At 39.6% G+C, this 17,403-nt stretch overlaps 1 long non-coding RNA gene across 1 annotated transcript in view; it reads left to right on the forward strand.

Moving 5' to 3' along the window:
• LOC140739571 (uncharacterized) overlaps window positions 1-11,866 on the forward strand; it is a 76,260-nt gene extending 64,394 nt beyond the window's left edge. Inside the window, exon 3 of the long non-coding RNA XR_012101674.1 lies at window positions 11,676-11,866. This is a non-coding gene — a long non-coding RNA (uncharacterized lncRNA). The remainder of the gene's footprint in view (window positions 1-11,675) is intronic.
• Window positions 11,867-17,403: the final 5,537 nt, after the last annotated feature.

The raw sequence follows: 17,403 nt of genomic DNA on the forward strand, positions 1-17,403 counted from the left end.
CTTCTGGGGAAGGTGTGACCTGTACTAAAGGGACAGGTTACACTTGGACCCGAGGGGGACCAATATCCTTGCAGGCAGGCATGCTAGAGCTGCTCGGAAGAGTTTAACCTAATGTGGCAGGGGGGTGGGAGCTGGAGTGATGGTGCTGAGGATGGGTGGGTGGTTTACAAACAAAGGCAGTATGTAGTGAGACACCTAACAAGAAGGGGCAGATGATAGGGCAGAATTGCAGTCAATGGGATACGTTTCAATGTAAAAAGTGGACAAAATCGAAAAGAGTGATGAATACAGGACTGTATGTGTTACAGTATATTTGAATGCACACTATATGGAATAGGGTAGATGAACTTGCAGTACAGTTACAGACTGACATACACAATGCATGACATTGTGAGCATCACTGAATCATGACTGAAAGAAGATTACAGATGGGAGTTTAATGCCCAAGGATACACATTATATTGAAAGGACAGGCAGGGAGACAACGGGGGTGGTGTGGCATTGTTGGTAAAAATTGAAATGAAATTATTAGAAAGAGCTGACATAGATTGGGATGGTGCAGAATTGTTGTGGGTACAGCTTAGAAACTGCAAGGGTAAAAAGACTCTGACAGGAGTTATATACAGACCCCCAAACGGTAGTGAAGATGTGGTCTACAAATTAAAATGAGAGATAGAAAATGCATGTCAAAAGGTCAGAGTTATGATAGTAATGGAGGGGATTTCAATATGCAGGTAGATTGGGAAAATCAGGTTGGCGCTGCATGCCAAGAAGGGGATTTTCAAGAATGCCAATGAGATGGCTTTTTAGAGTATTTCATGGTTGAGTCCACTAGGGCATCAGTTATTCTGGATGGTGAGATGAGCACTACACTGGAATTGATTAGAGAGCCTAAGGTAAATGAACCCTTAGAGGTCAGTGATCAGAATATGATCGAATACACCTTGCAATTTGAAAAAGAGAAGCTAAAGTCAGATGTATCTGTATTAGAGTGGAGTAAAGGGAATCACAAAGGAAGGAGAGAGGAGCTGACTAAAATCGATTGGAAGGGAACACTTGCAGGGATAATGGTGGGAATTTCTGGGAGCAACTTGAAAGGCACAGGATATAAACATCCCAAAGAAAAGGTATTCTAAAGGCCGGATGATGCCACTGTGGTTAAAAAAAAGTCAAAGCGAACATAAAAGCCAAAGAGAAGGCATAAAATAGACCAAAATTTAGTGGGAAGTTAGAGGGTTGTGAAGCTTTCTAAAATTAATAGAAGGCAACTAAAAAAGTTATGAAGAAGGAAGAGATGGAATATGAAGGTAAGCTAACCATTAATATTAAAGAGGATAACAAAAGCTTCTTCAGATATATAAAGTGGAAAAGAGAGGTGAGTGTAGATATTTGACTGCTCGGAAATGATGCTGGAATGGTAGTAATGGGGGACAAGGTAATGATGGGTGCACTGAATAAGTATTCACATAGGGAGGTTCACAAGAATGATTCCGGGAACGAAAGGCTTATCATGTGAGGAGTGTCTGATGTATCTGGGCCTCTACTCACTGGAATTCAGAAGAATGAGGGGTGACCTCATTGAAACCTATCAAATTTTGAAAGGCCTCGGAAGAGTGGATGTGGAGAGGATATTTCTTATGGTGGGGTGTCTAAGACCAGAGGACACATCCTGAGAATAGAGAGACATCCTATTAGAACAGAGCTGACGAAGAATTTCTTTAGCCAGAGAATGGTGCATCTGTGCAATTTATTGCCACAGGCAGCTGTGGAGTCCACGTCATTGGGTACATTTAAGGCAGAGGTTAATAGATTCTGATTGGACAGGGCATGAACCTTGAAATGCTTTCATGAGCTATCTGCAAGAATGCAATTGTCTGTGCTCAAGTTCAAATTTATTGTCATTCAATATACACATGTATAAAACTAAATGAGACATTAATCTCTGGAGCCAAGGTGCAAGACATAGTAAATATAGTCACTCACAGCAGATGTACTCTACGTAGTTATGATAGAGTACATACATTTGTGATAAAGCACATTACAGTCACAGAATAGTATTAGCACCAGTCTCAGAGTGGCAGACGTGAAGATCAATGGGGATGGGATGTTGTCCTGGAGCTATGTGTCTGTAAGAATAAGCATGCACCAGTTCCTCATCTTACACTGGGTCAGATGCAGATGGAAGTAATCCAGTTTGTCTTCCAGGGGGTGAACATTGGAGAGCAGTATTGATGGGAGAGCCAGCCTGCAAGGGTTAATGAGAGTAAGCAGAACATCAAAGTCTAGAAAATGATTTGATCCTTTTATGAAAGTGTGCTACATGGTCAATACATACTGAATCAGTGCATATTTAGTATAGAAGTTTGTTTGCTAAATTCTGTGCCACAATGTGTTCAATGGACTGTGCAGTATCCAACATGATAGATAGATAGATAGATAGATAGATAGATAGATAGATAGATAGATAGATAGATAGATAGATAGATAGATAGATAGATAGATAGATACTTTATTCATCCCCATGGGGAAATTCAACTTTTTTCCAATGTCCCATACACTTGTTGTAGCAAAACTAATTACATACAGTACTTAACTCAGTAAAAAATATGATATGCATCTAAATCACTATCTCAAAAAGCATTAATAATAGCTTTTAAAAAGTTCTTAAGTCCTGGCGGTAGAATTGTAAAGCCTAATGGCATTGGGGAGTATTGACCTCTTCATCCTGTCTGAGGAGCATTGCATCGATAGTAACCTGTCGCTGAAACTGCTTCTCTGTCTCTGGATGGTGCTATGTAGAGGATGTTCAGAGTTATCCATAATTGACCGTAGCCTACTCAGCGCCCTTCGCTCAGCTACCAATGTTAAACCCTCCAGTACTTTGCCCACGACAGAGCCCGCCTTCCTTACCAGCTTATTAAGACGTGAGGCGTCCCTCTTCTTAATACTTCCTCCCCAACACGCCACCACAAAGAAGAGGGCGCTCTCCACAACTGACCTATAGAACATCTTCAGCATCTCACTACAGACATTGAATGACGCCAACCTTCTTAGGATGATCTCTCCTTTATGAACACACATAGCCATATAGCTGAGGACATATAGCCATAGGTCTGAGTCTTGGGCTCAAGGCTGAGAGCTCTGTTCTGATTGGCCATGAGTAATTAGGGGTGATAGTTTTCAGGGAAGAGAAATAAGCTGGTGGTATTTGGATGGAAGATAGTTGGGGTAATGTTGAATCAGTGAGGCTTGAAAGGGAAGGGGAGAATAGGGGATAGTGCTTGAAGAACATTGGTTGGGTGAGTGGGTGCCTTGGAGATACGGACAACATAGATTACGAACATCAAAGTCAGTAGTACTGACTTTGTAAAAGCTGGCAGAATGGGCAAACCAACATCCCAGGTTTTGAGACTCTGATGGTCTGTCTTCAACCACCTTTAATAATTCAAAAACATTGTCCTTATGCCAGGTATGTCACGGCAGACATTGCTCAGGAGGACAGACAAAATACCACAAGGATATCTGTAAACCCTTCTTTAGAAATCTGGCGTTTTCAAAGTGGCAGTGAAGCATCTGAGATGTCACCAAGGACACGGAGACCAAGTGCTTGTAGCAAAAGGGGCAAACAGTAATCAAATCAGCCATTCACCCCACCAAAATCAATCTGTGCCACCTGTGGGTGTGTTTGCACATTATCACCTCAGTAGTCACAGAACAATGGTAGAAGCAAACACCTGAGTCCTCAAAGAACTATCTAGGAAGAAGAAAAAAGAGTTCATACATTAAGATAGGGTAAACTCAAAACAAATGGAATTTAATTCTACCAACACACAAGAATCTGGAGGAATTCAACGGGTTAAGTAGCATTTGTGTAATGGTCCACGTTTTGGATCAACGCCTTCTGTTTGTCCTGATGCAGGGTCTCAAACCAAAAAGTCAACCATGCCTCTTCCTCTGCAGATATAGTCTGACACATTAAGCTCCTTAAGCCATTTGTTTCTGTTCCAAATCGTAACATCAGTATTCTCCTGTGTCCCTAAAGATGAAATACATGCATTTTGTCTGTGTTTGATTATTTATTGAATTCTGATGCTTAGAAAAACTCTGCAGCCCATTTTGCCTTTGCCACATCTTTGAAAGAATTATCCAATTAAATTAATAAATATTTGTTGATTGTTAACTTCTCATTTTATTCATATAAAGGTATTTTCAGTCTCATATGGAACAATGCCAAATGCAAATTTAAATTTGTACATATTTGTGTTGTAATTTAGGGTCAGAGGCAACTCGTATAATTAATATTCAGCCACTGAGTCTTTGTTCATGGTCTCCTACTGTCCACATCAAGGTTTGACATGTTGTGCGTTCAGAGATGTGCTTCTGCACATGTACTCTGGCAAAGACTTTTCATAAAGATAAGATCATCTAAAATGTTACCATACATCTCCGAAATCCCATTCCAATCCTTGTGTACCTAATAAAATGGTAACAGGAGTGGAATCAGGTGTGGTCTTCTGCTGCTGTAGCCCATCTACTTCAAGGTTTGACATGTTGTGTTCAGAGATAATCTTCCGTGTGGTTATTTGAGTTACTGTTACCTTCCTGTCAGCTTGGACCAGGCTGGCCATTCTCCTCTGACCTCCTGCATTAATGAGGTGTTTTCACCAACAGAAATGCCACTGTCTGGATGCTTTTTGTTTCTTCCATCTTTCTTTGTAAACTCTAGAGATTGTTGTGCATGAAAACCCAGGAGATTAGCAGTTCCTGAGATACTCAAACCAACAATCACTCTACGGTCAAAGTCACTTAGATCACATTTCTTTCCTATTCTGATGTTTGGTCTGAACACAACTGAACCTCTTGACCATGTCTGCTTGCTTTCATGCATTGAGTTGCTGCCACTTGATTGGTTGATAAGATATTTACATTTGCAAGCAGGTGTACAAGTGTGCCTAATAAAATGGCCATTGAGTGTAAATCCAATCTCAGATGCTGCAAGCATGAGGACAAAACTATGCTGTTGACATATCAGAACTGGGATTAATTTGACTCATTAAGCACAGATGTGCTGGAACTTCTATATCAATGTAAAATGGTCTCAGGCATTTGTCAAAGTGCACTTGTTAGTATAACTCACAAATGATATTGCCATTCTGACATTCAAGCACACTAAAGTGAAAGATGCAAGACCACCTTGAGTAGGTAAACTCATGCTGGTTTGGCTTCTCTTCAGGCACAGAGAACTGTTCAATGATAAAAATGCGGACATTGCTATGTGTGGTCTTATAGTATGGTGAATTAGCTTCATGCCGTGTGGAACTCTGCTGATGTCCGAGCACGACTCCATTGTCACTTGTAATAGCAGAATTTAACGATTAATGATAAGACTCTGATCTCTCCACTGAGCATTGCACTGTGCAAGTATCGGTCTTAGACCAAGCAACACACACAAAATGCTGGAGAAACTCAGCAAGCTAGGCAGCATCTATGGGGAAAAGAAAACTGTCGATGTTTCAGGCCGAGACCCTTTATAAGTCCTGATGAAGGGCCTCAGCCTGAAACATTGACTGTTTACTCTTTTCCATGTTGAGTTCTTCCAGTATTTTATGTGTGTTGCTTGGATTTCCATCAGCTGCAGATGTTCTCTTGTTTGTGCTTAGATCATTGTCTGCGGTTTAACCATCTCCTCTAAGTTACCTTAACAATGGCTTGGAAAGTACTATTATAGGTATTAATGCTTGAATGTAACAAGTTTGTATGATTTTTCCTAGTCTGTATTTAAAAGAAATGGATTAAGGCAGGAGGCAGATAAGTGTTAAACAAACTCATTAAATGTTACTTTCAGCCACTGATTCTATAAACAGATATGCCCCATTTATATTAGCAAACTTTTGGAACAAATCAAATTCAGGTTCAAGTCATTCAACAATACTCATGTATACAGCTAAGCAAAACTAAGTTCTTCTGGGACCAAGGTGCAAAACACAATACATCACATACAATCATACTTACAGATGATAAAAGAATATTCTGTATATGTACAAATTGACATAAAGTAAATCTATGAAATATCATTAAATATACACCAGTACAATGCTGGTGGTGCTGTTATAAACAATGTGTAGTGAGTGCTAGCAGGGTGTTTAGAACACTCACAGCCGGGGGGAAGAAGCTGTTACCCAGCCTAACAGTTCTTACACTGTGATACCTTCTGCCTGATGGTTGGAAGTCAAGGAGATTGTGGGACAGATGGGAGGAGTCCTTGACAATGTTGAAGGCTCTGTGAACGCAGTGCTTCTGGTACACGTCCTGGATGGGGAGTCTTCACTATCTATTGCAGGGTCCCATACCAATTCCGGTGTTAGCAACACTCATGAACAAACTGAAAAAATGTATTTACTACTTGTTGAAAATAAAGTTTCAGCTGGTTATGGAGCAGCAAAGCAAGAAGTGGTAATTAATGTTGACCGGCATTCTGCCTGCTGACTGGTATTTGAACAGATGTGCTCAGATTCCTAGGAGTCATCAGAGAATAACTCACAGAACTGCCATCTACTTAAAAGAGAGGAGGGATACATGACATACACGAAAGATAAGGCAATTAGACACATGTTGTCACAGAGACACACACAATGTCAGTTTCAGCTCTTCAGAGCATTGACATGGTCTCGAATAGAATGTCTTTTGGACCATTGTGGCAATGGATTTCCCAGGAACATTGATTCCCAGGATTTCCCTGGACCATAGACTTCATTGTTTTTCATTTATGATCACTTCAATGGGGGTCCCTGAATGATTTCCTCTGAATCTACTTATATATCATTTAAGGATTTTATATCTGTGAATCCATTTAATAATAAATTAGATAAGGACATTTGAAAAAATGCAAAACCTTTGCCTATGCAGTTTGAATTTATTCCTCTTGTCTACTGAGGAAGTTTAAAAAAATAGTTTTTGAAGGAGTATTTAGAAGGGTGGGTGTGTGCATGTGTGCGTGTGCGTGTGCGCGCGGGGAAAGAGATGGGGAAGTTCCGGATGAGTCAGGAACATAACAGCAATACATTTTTTTTTACACAAAAGAAAGTGACTATTGAGACATTACAGCCAAACACTAGCTATTGGTTTGGAAAGTCAATGGTGAAAGTCATTGGAGATCCAGAAGGGTAGAAAATATTTCAGAACTTTTGGTGTTAAGGTGAAAGAAATAAGATCAACTGCTGGTGGGGTGGGACGTGTGTGCCGCCAAAGATCATAGAATAGGTGAGGTAGGCTGATGGTGGCAAAATATTTGTATGTAGGACTCCTGACAATCTGGAGAGGGGTGGCAGAACACTTCTCTTCCTTTTCATTTAAAAGTAGTTCTCTTTAGAAATACTTACTTAATGGTTCTTGTTTTTTTCTGCCTTTTTTCAGCTGCACAGTTTTCCAGATTCATCAGCTGCATAGAGAGGGGGAGCTGTTGCAACATTTTGCTTTCCACATCGTACGGCCCTGGCTCGCATATCACGTAGACAGCTAGGACATAATATCCATGGTTAACCCTGGCCATCTGAGTGCCTCATAAGCAAGAAAATGTCATTACAATTTTAACAGTGGGTACTTTCAGAGTGGGACCTGTAACAGTCCCAGATCTCATTAAAATGATCCAGATGTGACTTCTAGTCAGGACAATGAGAAGACAGCAAGTGGGAAGAAAAGGGTGAGTATGGGAGGAATCTGCCTGAGAACATTTCTCTGCAGTTAAGCGGCTGAATTGCTGAAGTCCAGCTGTGACAAGAAGCCTATGAAAGAACAGGTCAATAATTCCTAATAAAGCCTAGAGAAGTTCCCACAAGCAAACCTTGCAAAAATAGTTATTTCTTTAACCGTCCATTAAGCCTTTTCATGCTAGCTTCCCTAAGTGGGATTGGCAACAATAAACCTTACAGTTAACATAAGATTAGAATCATCAAATACCAAATCTTATATCTCAATGAGATCTTAGCCTAAGTGAAGGATTCTGATGCTGTCTAAACTTCTCCAATGAAATTGGTACACAGGATAAAAATGGCAGGTACAAGGTGAGTATCACGAATGCCTCATCATTATTCATCTTTTGCACTTTTAGTTTTGTAGCTTACAGTAACTTTTTTAAAAAATAATCCCCTTACCTTCTTATTGTGGCTTCTTCCCCCTTCCTTTTCAGTTCTGATGAAGGGTCTCGGCTCAAAACATCAAGTGTTTATTCCTCTCTATAGATGCTGCCAGACCTGCTCAGTTCCTCCAGCATTTTGTTTGTGTTGCTCTAGATTTCCAGCATCTGCAGAGTCTCTTGCCACTTACGGGAGCCATCTTTTATGTCAAAGCAACAAACTTCACAACAAACGTGATATTGATTCAGATATCTTAACCTCACATCACACTCACCATTCAGCCTTCCATCCCTTTCCATCCAATCCTTAATACAAAAACAGCCTGTTCTTCCTTGAAGTAGACACAGTTAAAATCAAGTTATTTCTGATCAGTTGTAAGAGTCAGATACTGCAAGAGAGCTTTGTCCAGAACAGAGTTAATCTACTCAATTCATGTAAAGTACTCTTGAAGCAGAATCTGATTGGACATCCCTGAGGTATTTTCTCTGTCCACCTGAGAATACTGAACATAAGACAATGTGGTCCAACTATCAAAGCTGTTTGAACACTATCAGAGCCCCAAAACTAGGATGTTGAATTCAGAGAAGATACAGGCATTGGTTTCTGTATCCTTCCAGTGGGTTTGGAAGGTTTCGCAGAAACTGTACCGGTAGAATTTCTCTAGTGATCTGATATGCCCGCTCTAAGTTGTCCACATTTCCAATGCATACAGGGAGTCATTTCTAATTGGTAGATCACAAGGTGCTAGGATTGAAATCTTTGTCTTTGAACATTCATCAGGAGACCAAAATTTCAAGTTCAAGTTTAACTAATGTTCAACCATACATGAACACCCATGAATACAGCCAAACAAAACTGTGTTACTCCGGGGACAAGGTGCAAAGCACAATACCAACAAGGCACTTAGAGCATGCATCACACAGCAGTAAAATGCAGTCACACAGAAAATATATATAGTCCAAGTTCCTGAGGGCATGAATCTTGCAGCAGGCTGCAGTTGAACACAAAATGGGATGTCTTCTGCTGAGCGAACACTGGAGAGCAGCACAGTTGCCAGCATGGACGCCACACCACAGTGCCTCTGGCATTCTGGTAGAGTGCACCTACTCTGACGCCTCTGGGTCTCGTGGCCGGCTGTAAAAAGGTGATACCATGGCTTGAGGCCTAGTTCTCACTACAACTGAAGCCATGCAACCCCTCATAGCACACCCACAATATATTAACCCTAATCCTAGCCCATATTTCTTTTGGAACATGGGAGGAAACTGGAGCACCCGGAAGAAGCTCACATGATCATAGGGAGAATGTAAAAACTTCTTACAGATGCAGTGGAAACTGAACACCCATTGGTAATCGTTAGCGCTGTAGAGTACTGAGCTAACCATTAGACTACCATGCTGCCCCCTCCACCCCTATATGTTCACTTTAAGAATCATCTCCTTCTCCGTGATCAATGATGGTTCTACAGGGTCAACTAAAGGTGTTACTGTCTTTTTTAAAGATATTTCTGAGGATGACAAGATCCAGCTGGATATTAAGGACGTAAAGTACTGCCGGTCTACCCTATCAGCAAGTAGCTCGTTAAGGTGGAGAAACTGGACTTGGTAGGGATCGTGTCACTGCCTGCGTCAAAGGAGCGACGGAGGAGATGTGCAGTCTGATCATCTCAGTCACTTTTCTTGTGATCGCAAGATCCTGTTGGACATTGTTAATGCAGAACGCTGCAAGTCTGATTCACTGACTTATTGGCCAACGGGAGGGTGAGCTGTGTGGCCTTGGTCAAAGTGAGGACTCGGCTTCAAGCTGTGGTGCTGTATGTTTACAGATGCCCAGGAGAGAGGCATCAGAGCCAGCTCGCTCCATCAAAGGCAAAGTGGCATGATATCCGAGTTGGAGCTGATACGGACTCTTGTAATCGCTTGACAGAAGACAAGCTGTATTGGATTCGATTGCAAATTGTTGCAACATTCATCGATTCAGGGTCTTGGTCTATATAGTTTTTGTGTCATCATATTTTACTTACATGTGCTTGCTACGTTATATGTCTATTTGTGTCTTGTGCTGTGTGTGACTGTTGGTACTGTGGTTCACACCTTGATGAAAGCTGTTCATTTGGCTGTATTCATGGGAATTCATATATGGTTGAACAACAATTAAAATTGAACTTGAACTGTAATGGAAAGAGGGCAGAAGATCTAGCAATCTGCATGAATTCTTCAGCACTGCCATCTTTGGTCCAAATACCTAATGACCCTTCATAATAAAGAGCTTATAAAAGACAGCCAGTGCTCACTAGAACAACAGGGAATATCTCAGACAAGACTGTGTTTGATACAAATACCTTGATTTGATTCCACAGGAGACTATCCACTATTACTACTTGATTCCACAGCAGACTATCCACTATTACTACTCGATTCCAAAGCAGACTGTCACTATTACTACTCGATTCCAAAGCAGACTGTCACTATTACTACTCGATTCCAAAACAGACTGTCACTATTACTACTCGATTCCAAAGCAGACTATCCACTATCACTACTCGATTCCAAAGAGACTATCCACTATTACTACTCAATTCCTACTCTTCAACCAAAGGGCATAACTTATTTGCCCCATCGCTGAAATGTTCCCCCAACCTATGGACTTGCTTTCAGGTCTCTTCATCTCACGTTCTGATATTTATTGCTTATCTATTTATTGTTATTATTTCTTTCTATTTGTATTTGCACAGTTTGCTGTCTTGTGGACACTGGTTGAATGCTAAAGTTGGTGCAGTCTTTCATTGATTCTATTATGTTTATTATTCTATGGATTTACTGAGTGTGTCTGTAGAAAGTGAATGTCAGGTTTGTATATGGTGACATATATGTAGTTTGATATTAAACTTACTTTGAACTTTGAAGTTTGAACCTTACAGATACAGTAAATGTGACCAACTTTAAAAAAGGAAACAAGACGGGTGTTGATAAAATGCCACTGTTGTTTGGAAAAGTCATTTTCAAATAACTTAACTGCATCATCCAATTTCATACAGTTTCCTTCTGCTTATTAAGAAGCCCAGATCATTACTTTGCAACAAAACTGAAGGCAGGATTGAAGGATCCTTCTTAAATTTAGTTGGCCCCAAGAATTTGGCAAATCTTCAGTCTGTCTTTAATGATGTGCAAATCAGCACAGACAGGGCTGTCATTATATCAAACTTCTTCTTAATTTTCAATCAACCTAAATTCAATCATTAAGTTACAGCACTCAGAGTAGTTGTACTTCTGGTGCATACGTATGGCTGATCTTCAAAGAACTGTAGATACCATATAATGACACTCACACTGGGAGCATCTACGCAGAGGAATAAATCGTTGACATTTTGGACTGTGATCCTTCATGAGTCCCAATGAAGGGTCTTTGTCCAAAACGTCAACTGTTTATTCTTCTCCATTGATGCAGCCTGATCCGTTGAGTTCCTCTGGCACATTCATTCAACTTTCTGGTCCAAATGAAGGGTCTTGTCTCAAAATGTCAATTGTTTATTCCTCTCTACAGGTGCTGAATAACCTGCAGAGTTAGTCTCATCAGCAAGAATGACGAGTCAGCTTACAGAGAGGAGGTCCAGTGGCTAACGGACTGGTGCAGAGCCAACAACCTGTCTCTTAATGTGAACAAAACAAAAGAGATGGTTGTTGACTTCAGGAAGGCACGGAGCGACCACTCCCCGCTGAACATCAACGGTTCCTCAGTAGAGATTGTAAAGAGCACCAAGTTTCTTGGTGTTCACCTGACGGAGAATTTCACCTGGTCCCTCAACACTAGCACCATAGCAAAGAAAGCCCAGCAGCGTCTCTAATTTCTGCAGAGGCTGAGGAAAGTCCACCTCCCACCCCCCCCCCCCATCTTCATCACATTCTACAGGGGTAGTATTGAGAGCATCCTGAGCAGCTACATCACTGCCTGGTTTGGAAATTGCACCATCTCAGATCGCAAGACCCTGCAGCGGATAGTGAGGTCAGCTGAGAAGATCATCAGGGTCTCTCTTCCCGCCATCACGGACATTTACACCACACGCAGCATCCGCAAAGGAAACAGCATTATGAAGGACCCCATGCACCCCTCGTACAATCTCTTCTCCCTCCTGCCGTCTGGGAAAAAGGCTCTGAAGCATTCGGGCTCTCACGACCAGACTATGTAACAGTTTCTTCCCCCAAGCTATCAGACTCCTCAAAGCTGAAGCCTGGACTGACATCTTGCTCTGTTGTCCTGTTTATTATTTATTGTAATGCCTGCACTGTTTTTGTGCATTTTATGCAGTCCTGTGTAGGTCTCTAGTCTAGTGTAGCTTTCTCTGTGTTGTTTTTTTTTATGTAGTTCAGTCTAGTTTTTGTACTGTGTCATGTAACACCATGGTCCTGAAAAATGGTGACTCATTTTTACTGTGTACTGTACCAGCAGTTATGGTCGAAATGACAATAAAAGTGACTTGACTTGAGTTCCTCTAGCCTTCTGTGTATGTCAATATGGATTTCCAGCATCTGCAGAATCTCTTGTATTCATGAAAGAATAAGTCATTATCTTTAATTCAAACATGAGAGGATTATGAATTTGGCACTTTGGAACACTTCCATTTTAATGGATCTCTTGTCCAATCATAAATAAACCTTCATCATCTTCTTAGGTGGCCGATTAGGACTGAGGATGATGTGCGCTCTGGTTGTGTGTGCTATGAGATAGCCGATGAAGTCACATGGAAACCACGGATTCTTCCACAGGAGGAGGAGGAGTGCCTGATGGGGCAGGCAGGTGGGTAGTTTGTGGCCTTCATGTGGTGTTTCTCTTTGCTTCTAATGTGAAAATGAGAATCTTAATACCATCCTGAATTCTCTGTAATCAGAATGAAGAACCAGGTTTCTCATAGCAAGAGATTGAGAATATACAGTAGAACAGTACAGCACAGTACATGTTCTGCAATGCATGATGTTGTGCCAACCTTTTAAACTGATCCAAGATCAATCTAAACTTGCATTTTTTTCTTTCATCTACATGCCTATCCAAGAGTGTCTTAAAAATCCTCAATGTATCTACAGTTACCCCAGAAGTTGGCTCCATGCATCCACCAATCTACGTGTAAAAACCTGTGCTATACTTCCCTCCAATCACCCTAAAATTATGCCCTCTCATATTAGTCATTTCCGCCCTAGGAACTTACATTTGTTAAAATATTATTTGTTAAACAATTATTGAAATTGTATAAGACATTGGTGAGGCCTAACTTGGAGTATTGTGTTCAGCTTTGGTCACCTACCTACAGGAAATATGTAAATAGGATTGAAAAAAAATTACAAAGATGTTGCCAGGGCTTGAGGACCTAGGTTACAGGGAAAGGTTGAATAAGTTAGGACTTTTTCTTAAAATGTAGAAGATTGAGGAAAGATTTGATAGAGGTATACAAAATTATGAGGGGTATAGATAGGGTAAATGCAAGCAGGCTTTTTGCACTGAGTTTAGGTGAGACTAGAATGATGAAAGGTGAAATGTTTAAGGGGAACATGAGGGAGAACATCTTCATTCTGTGAGTGTTGAGAATGTGGAATGAGCAGTCAGTGTAAGTGGTGGATTCAGGGTCGATTTCAATATTTGAGAAATTTGGATATGTAGATGGTTGGGAGGGGTAGGGAGGGCTATGGTCCAGATGCACGTGGGGGAGACTAGGCATAGACTAGATGGGCCAGTTAACCTATTTCTGTTCTGTAGTATTCTATGTCTCTATAACTCCATAATGTTTTTATAACAATGAAAATGAATAAATTGTACAACCACTAACAATTATGATTGCCTTTTTGTTAGAAGGAACAAATTTAACAATTCTACAGCAACATAATTTAATAGCAGTTTACACAATTTTCTAATAAAGCCTTATTGTGCATATATTCTGTGCATTAACTTTTTTAAAAATCTGATTTCTTTCTGTTCTGTCAGATTTTACAGGTGCCTGGTATTATGTGACATCTGGTCAACACCACTACATAAAACCTAAAGATACATCCATAAATTGGTACAAGAATCTTGTTTTATTTCTATTCTCTGTAAGTTAATTCAAGCAACTCCCCCTTCCTTCTCAGTCCTGAAGAAGGGTCTCGGCCCAAAACGTTGACTGTTTACTCTTTTCCATAGATGCTGCCTGACCTGCTGAGTTCCTCCAGCATTTTGCGTGTATTGCTTTGGATTTCCTGCATCTGCAGATTTTCTTGTGTAAGTTATTTATTTTCCTTTTAAAGAAATAGCAATTTGCTTCTCACTTTGGCCTGAGTATAAAAAGAATGGATTCAGCTCAAGTGATTACTTCCAGTGTTTACACTCTGCATAAGCCTCTTCCCCTATTCACACCCCTTTAATTAACCATACCAGCATCCATGTATTCTTACTGTATTTCCACAGAACTGTATCTAGTGCTATTGACCTCAACCAGGTTGTCCCAGGTTTCATATTTTACTCCTCTTCTCCTGAACTCCCGCTGAATATATTAGTAAATGTCAAATCTATGTAGGTCTTGAATTTCCCAAAAGTGGAAATCCTTTCTCTGCCATCACTTTATAAGGCTTGTTCTGGATAAAATTCCCTTTCTTCCTCAGTGTTTCTTAATAGAACTTATGTTATCATCCTTAAGAATATATTTAATATAATTTATACAAAGTAGAATCCAAAACTGTACGTGACCCTTCAAGCATTTTCTAACCAAGTTTCAATAACATTTTAACATGGCATCTGCGATGGTTAGTGTGTATTTTAATAATCTTATTGAACTATTTTTATTGAATTATGTATCAGTATCACCATACCTCTAGCTCATTTACACTTATTATCGAAGCAGTATTGTATCTTATATCCTTCCTGTTATTTGGCACTATCCCATACTTGTCAGTTGTTCAACTGGCCTCTGCTTTCCAGCAAAGCTCATCTAGAAGATAGCTTGAAAATGGACATGATGCAGCTGCTGGATATACGTTCATACATCACAGTTTATAGCATTAGTGCCTCAAGTCATTAATCTTTTAAAATGCTTTGATTGAGTTGCTGTGATGCACTGAAAGCCATTCTATTGATACAGTGGTGATAATCTTGGAGAGAATTTATCTGATGATGCAACTCCATTCAAAGCAATAGCTAGGGAAAGATAATGCTAAAGAAAATCTCTCATAGATCTTTTCCATGCTAAAACATATTCATAAATGTTTTCTATGACATTAATCAAAACTTATAAAAACTGTAATACAACATATATGTACACAGATGTACAATAAACTTATACATACTTTGATAATAAATTTTACTTTGCACTTTGAACACTATCACAACAAAGCAGCAGATTGGTACTCTGTATTTCACTTGTCAGCTGATCTTGAACACACACAAAATACTGGAGGAACTCAGAAGGTCAGGCAGCAACTATGGAGAAGAATGAACAGTTGACATTTCAGAGTGAAATCCTTCATCAGGACTGTTTATTCCTCTCCGTAGATGCTGCCTGACCTGCTGAGCTCCTCCATCATTTTGTGTCTGTTATTCAGGATTTCCAGCATCTCTGAAATCTCTTGAGTTCATGTAGCTGATTTCATAGTAATCCTGTAGCTGTCATCCTCAGCCAGTGGTGCCCGGTGGCTGTGTAAAGGCAAACAATGACAGTTAGCTGGGAAGTAAAATATAAGTTATAAAAAGATTATGAAAGTTAAAAGCTTGAAAATAATACGACTTCTCATTTGAATCTTAGTCACAATATGAAGTAGCATTACTGAGTTATGATTATATAATGGCTAATAACATTGAAGTGATTTTCAATTCAAAATCACTATAGGATCATCTTTATCCACCATATGCATTTACATGTATTAGGAAATAGCTATGTGGCACTATATGCATCAAAGAAACAACAATGTTCAACAATGGTACAAAATAAAGAACTATGTAAAAATAAAGTTAGAATACAGATATGGAATGCAATGTGCATAAATACATAAAGAACAGCATTTATTTATACTGTAAACTGCATAATGCAAAGTGATTTACAGTGTTTCCAACACAGTGCAGTGACTGAGGTCATAGATAGAAGGAGTTAGTGGGGGCTAACTAGAATGATTTAACAGTTTAACTGTCGGGGAGGGGATAGAAAAGACAAGCCTTTTTGTTAAATGAAGGAGATATGGTTCTCCCACATGAGATCCTGCAAAATAATGTTGTCCAAATTGCAAAGTTCAAAGTAAATTTTATTTTCAAAGTACATATATGTCACCATATACAACCCTGAGATTCATTTTCTTGTGGGCATTCATAATAAATCAATGGAATAGGAACTATTACATGATCAATGAAAGAATGCCCAACCAGAGCATTCAATCAGAGGGCAGAAGACAACAAACTGTGCAAATGCAAAAAAAAATCAATAATATAAATAAAAAAGCAATAAATATCAAGAACATGAGATGAAGAGTCCTTGAAAGTGAGTCCATTGGTAGAGGGGCCATTTTCTTTCATATTGAACAGAGGATGAATTAAGAGATTTTCTTCTTTCTTAGACTTCCAATAGAGACCCTGAATTCCTATAATATCTGCTCCTTTTTTCTATATATAATAGTAGATGAACTTCACCCTGCACCTAGTTTTTGGGAAAGCAGCAATCATCCTACCTAAATTTTGACCCAGTGCTTATAAACATAAATTACTTCATGATTATAGTCATATAATTAGGAAGAAGATACATTAAAATGCAAATTGTAAATAGCAAAATCATCAGTCTAATGCGTGAAGCTAACATCAATCCATGTAATAATAATACATCATAGGACCAGATTGGAGATCGTCGTTAAAGTAAGCAGCTGTTTGAATGGACCCATTAATTGGTTTGAAAGAATTCCGAGAGAGCTGCAGAAGGAACAAGGAACAGGACGAAATCATTTCCACGCTGACTTTTGTGAATGAAATAATATTTTCAGGAATATCTGGTACAGGATATTGTGTTTGATGTAGTTTTCCATGGCAGCAGAGTTGGAAAAATAATTACAGTGTATCATTTTCCAAGAAAACCTATTTACACTTGTAGTTTGCAATGGGTAATAAGGTTTGATTGAATTTCAAATACAGATACTAAGATTCCTCAGTGCAGAGCACAGAAAAAGTGCTTATTGACTCACACTGTCATTTGATACAAGACATAAATTCAAACAAAGGGTCCTTTCATTGGCATTAGCGAGAAATCAGTAAAAGGCTAATTCAGTGACATTGTTTG

The sequence above is a fragment of the Hemitrygon akajei genome, chromosome 15 (genome assembly GCF_048418815.1).
Source record: "Hemitrygon akajei chromosome 15, sHemAka1.3, whole genome shotgun sequence".
Classification (NCBI taxonomy): Eukaryota; Metazoa; Chordata; class Chondrichthyes; order Myliobatiformes; family Dasyatidae; genus Hemitrygon; species Hemitrygon akajei.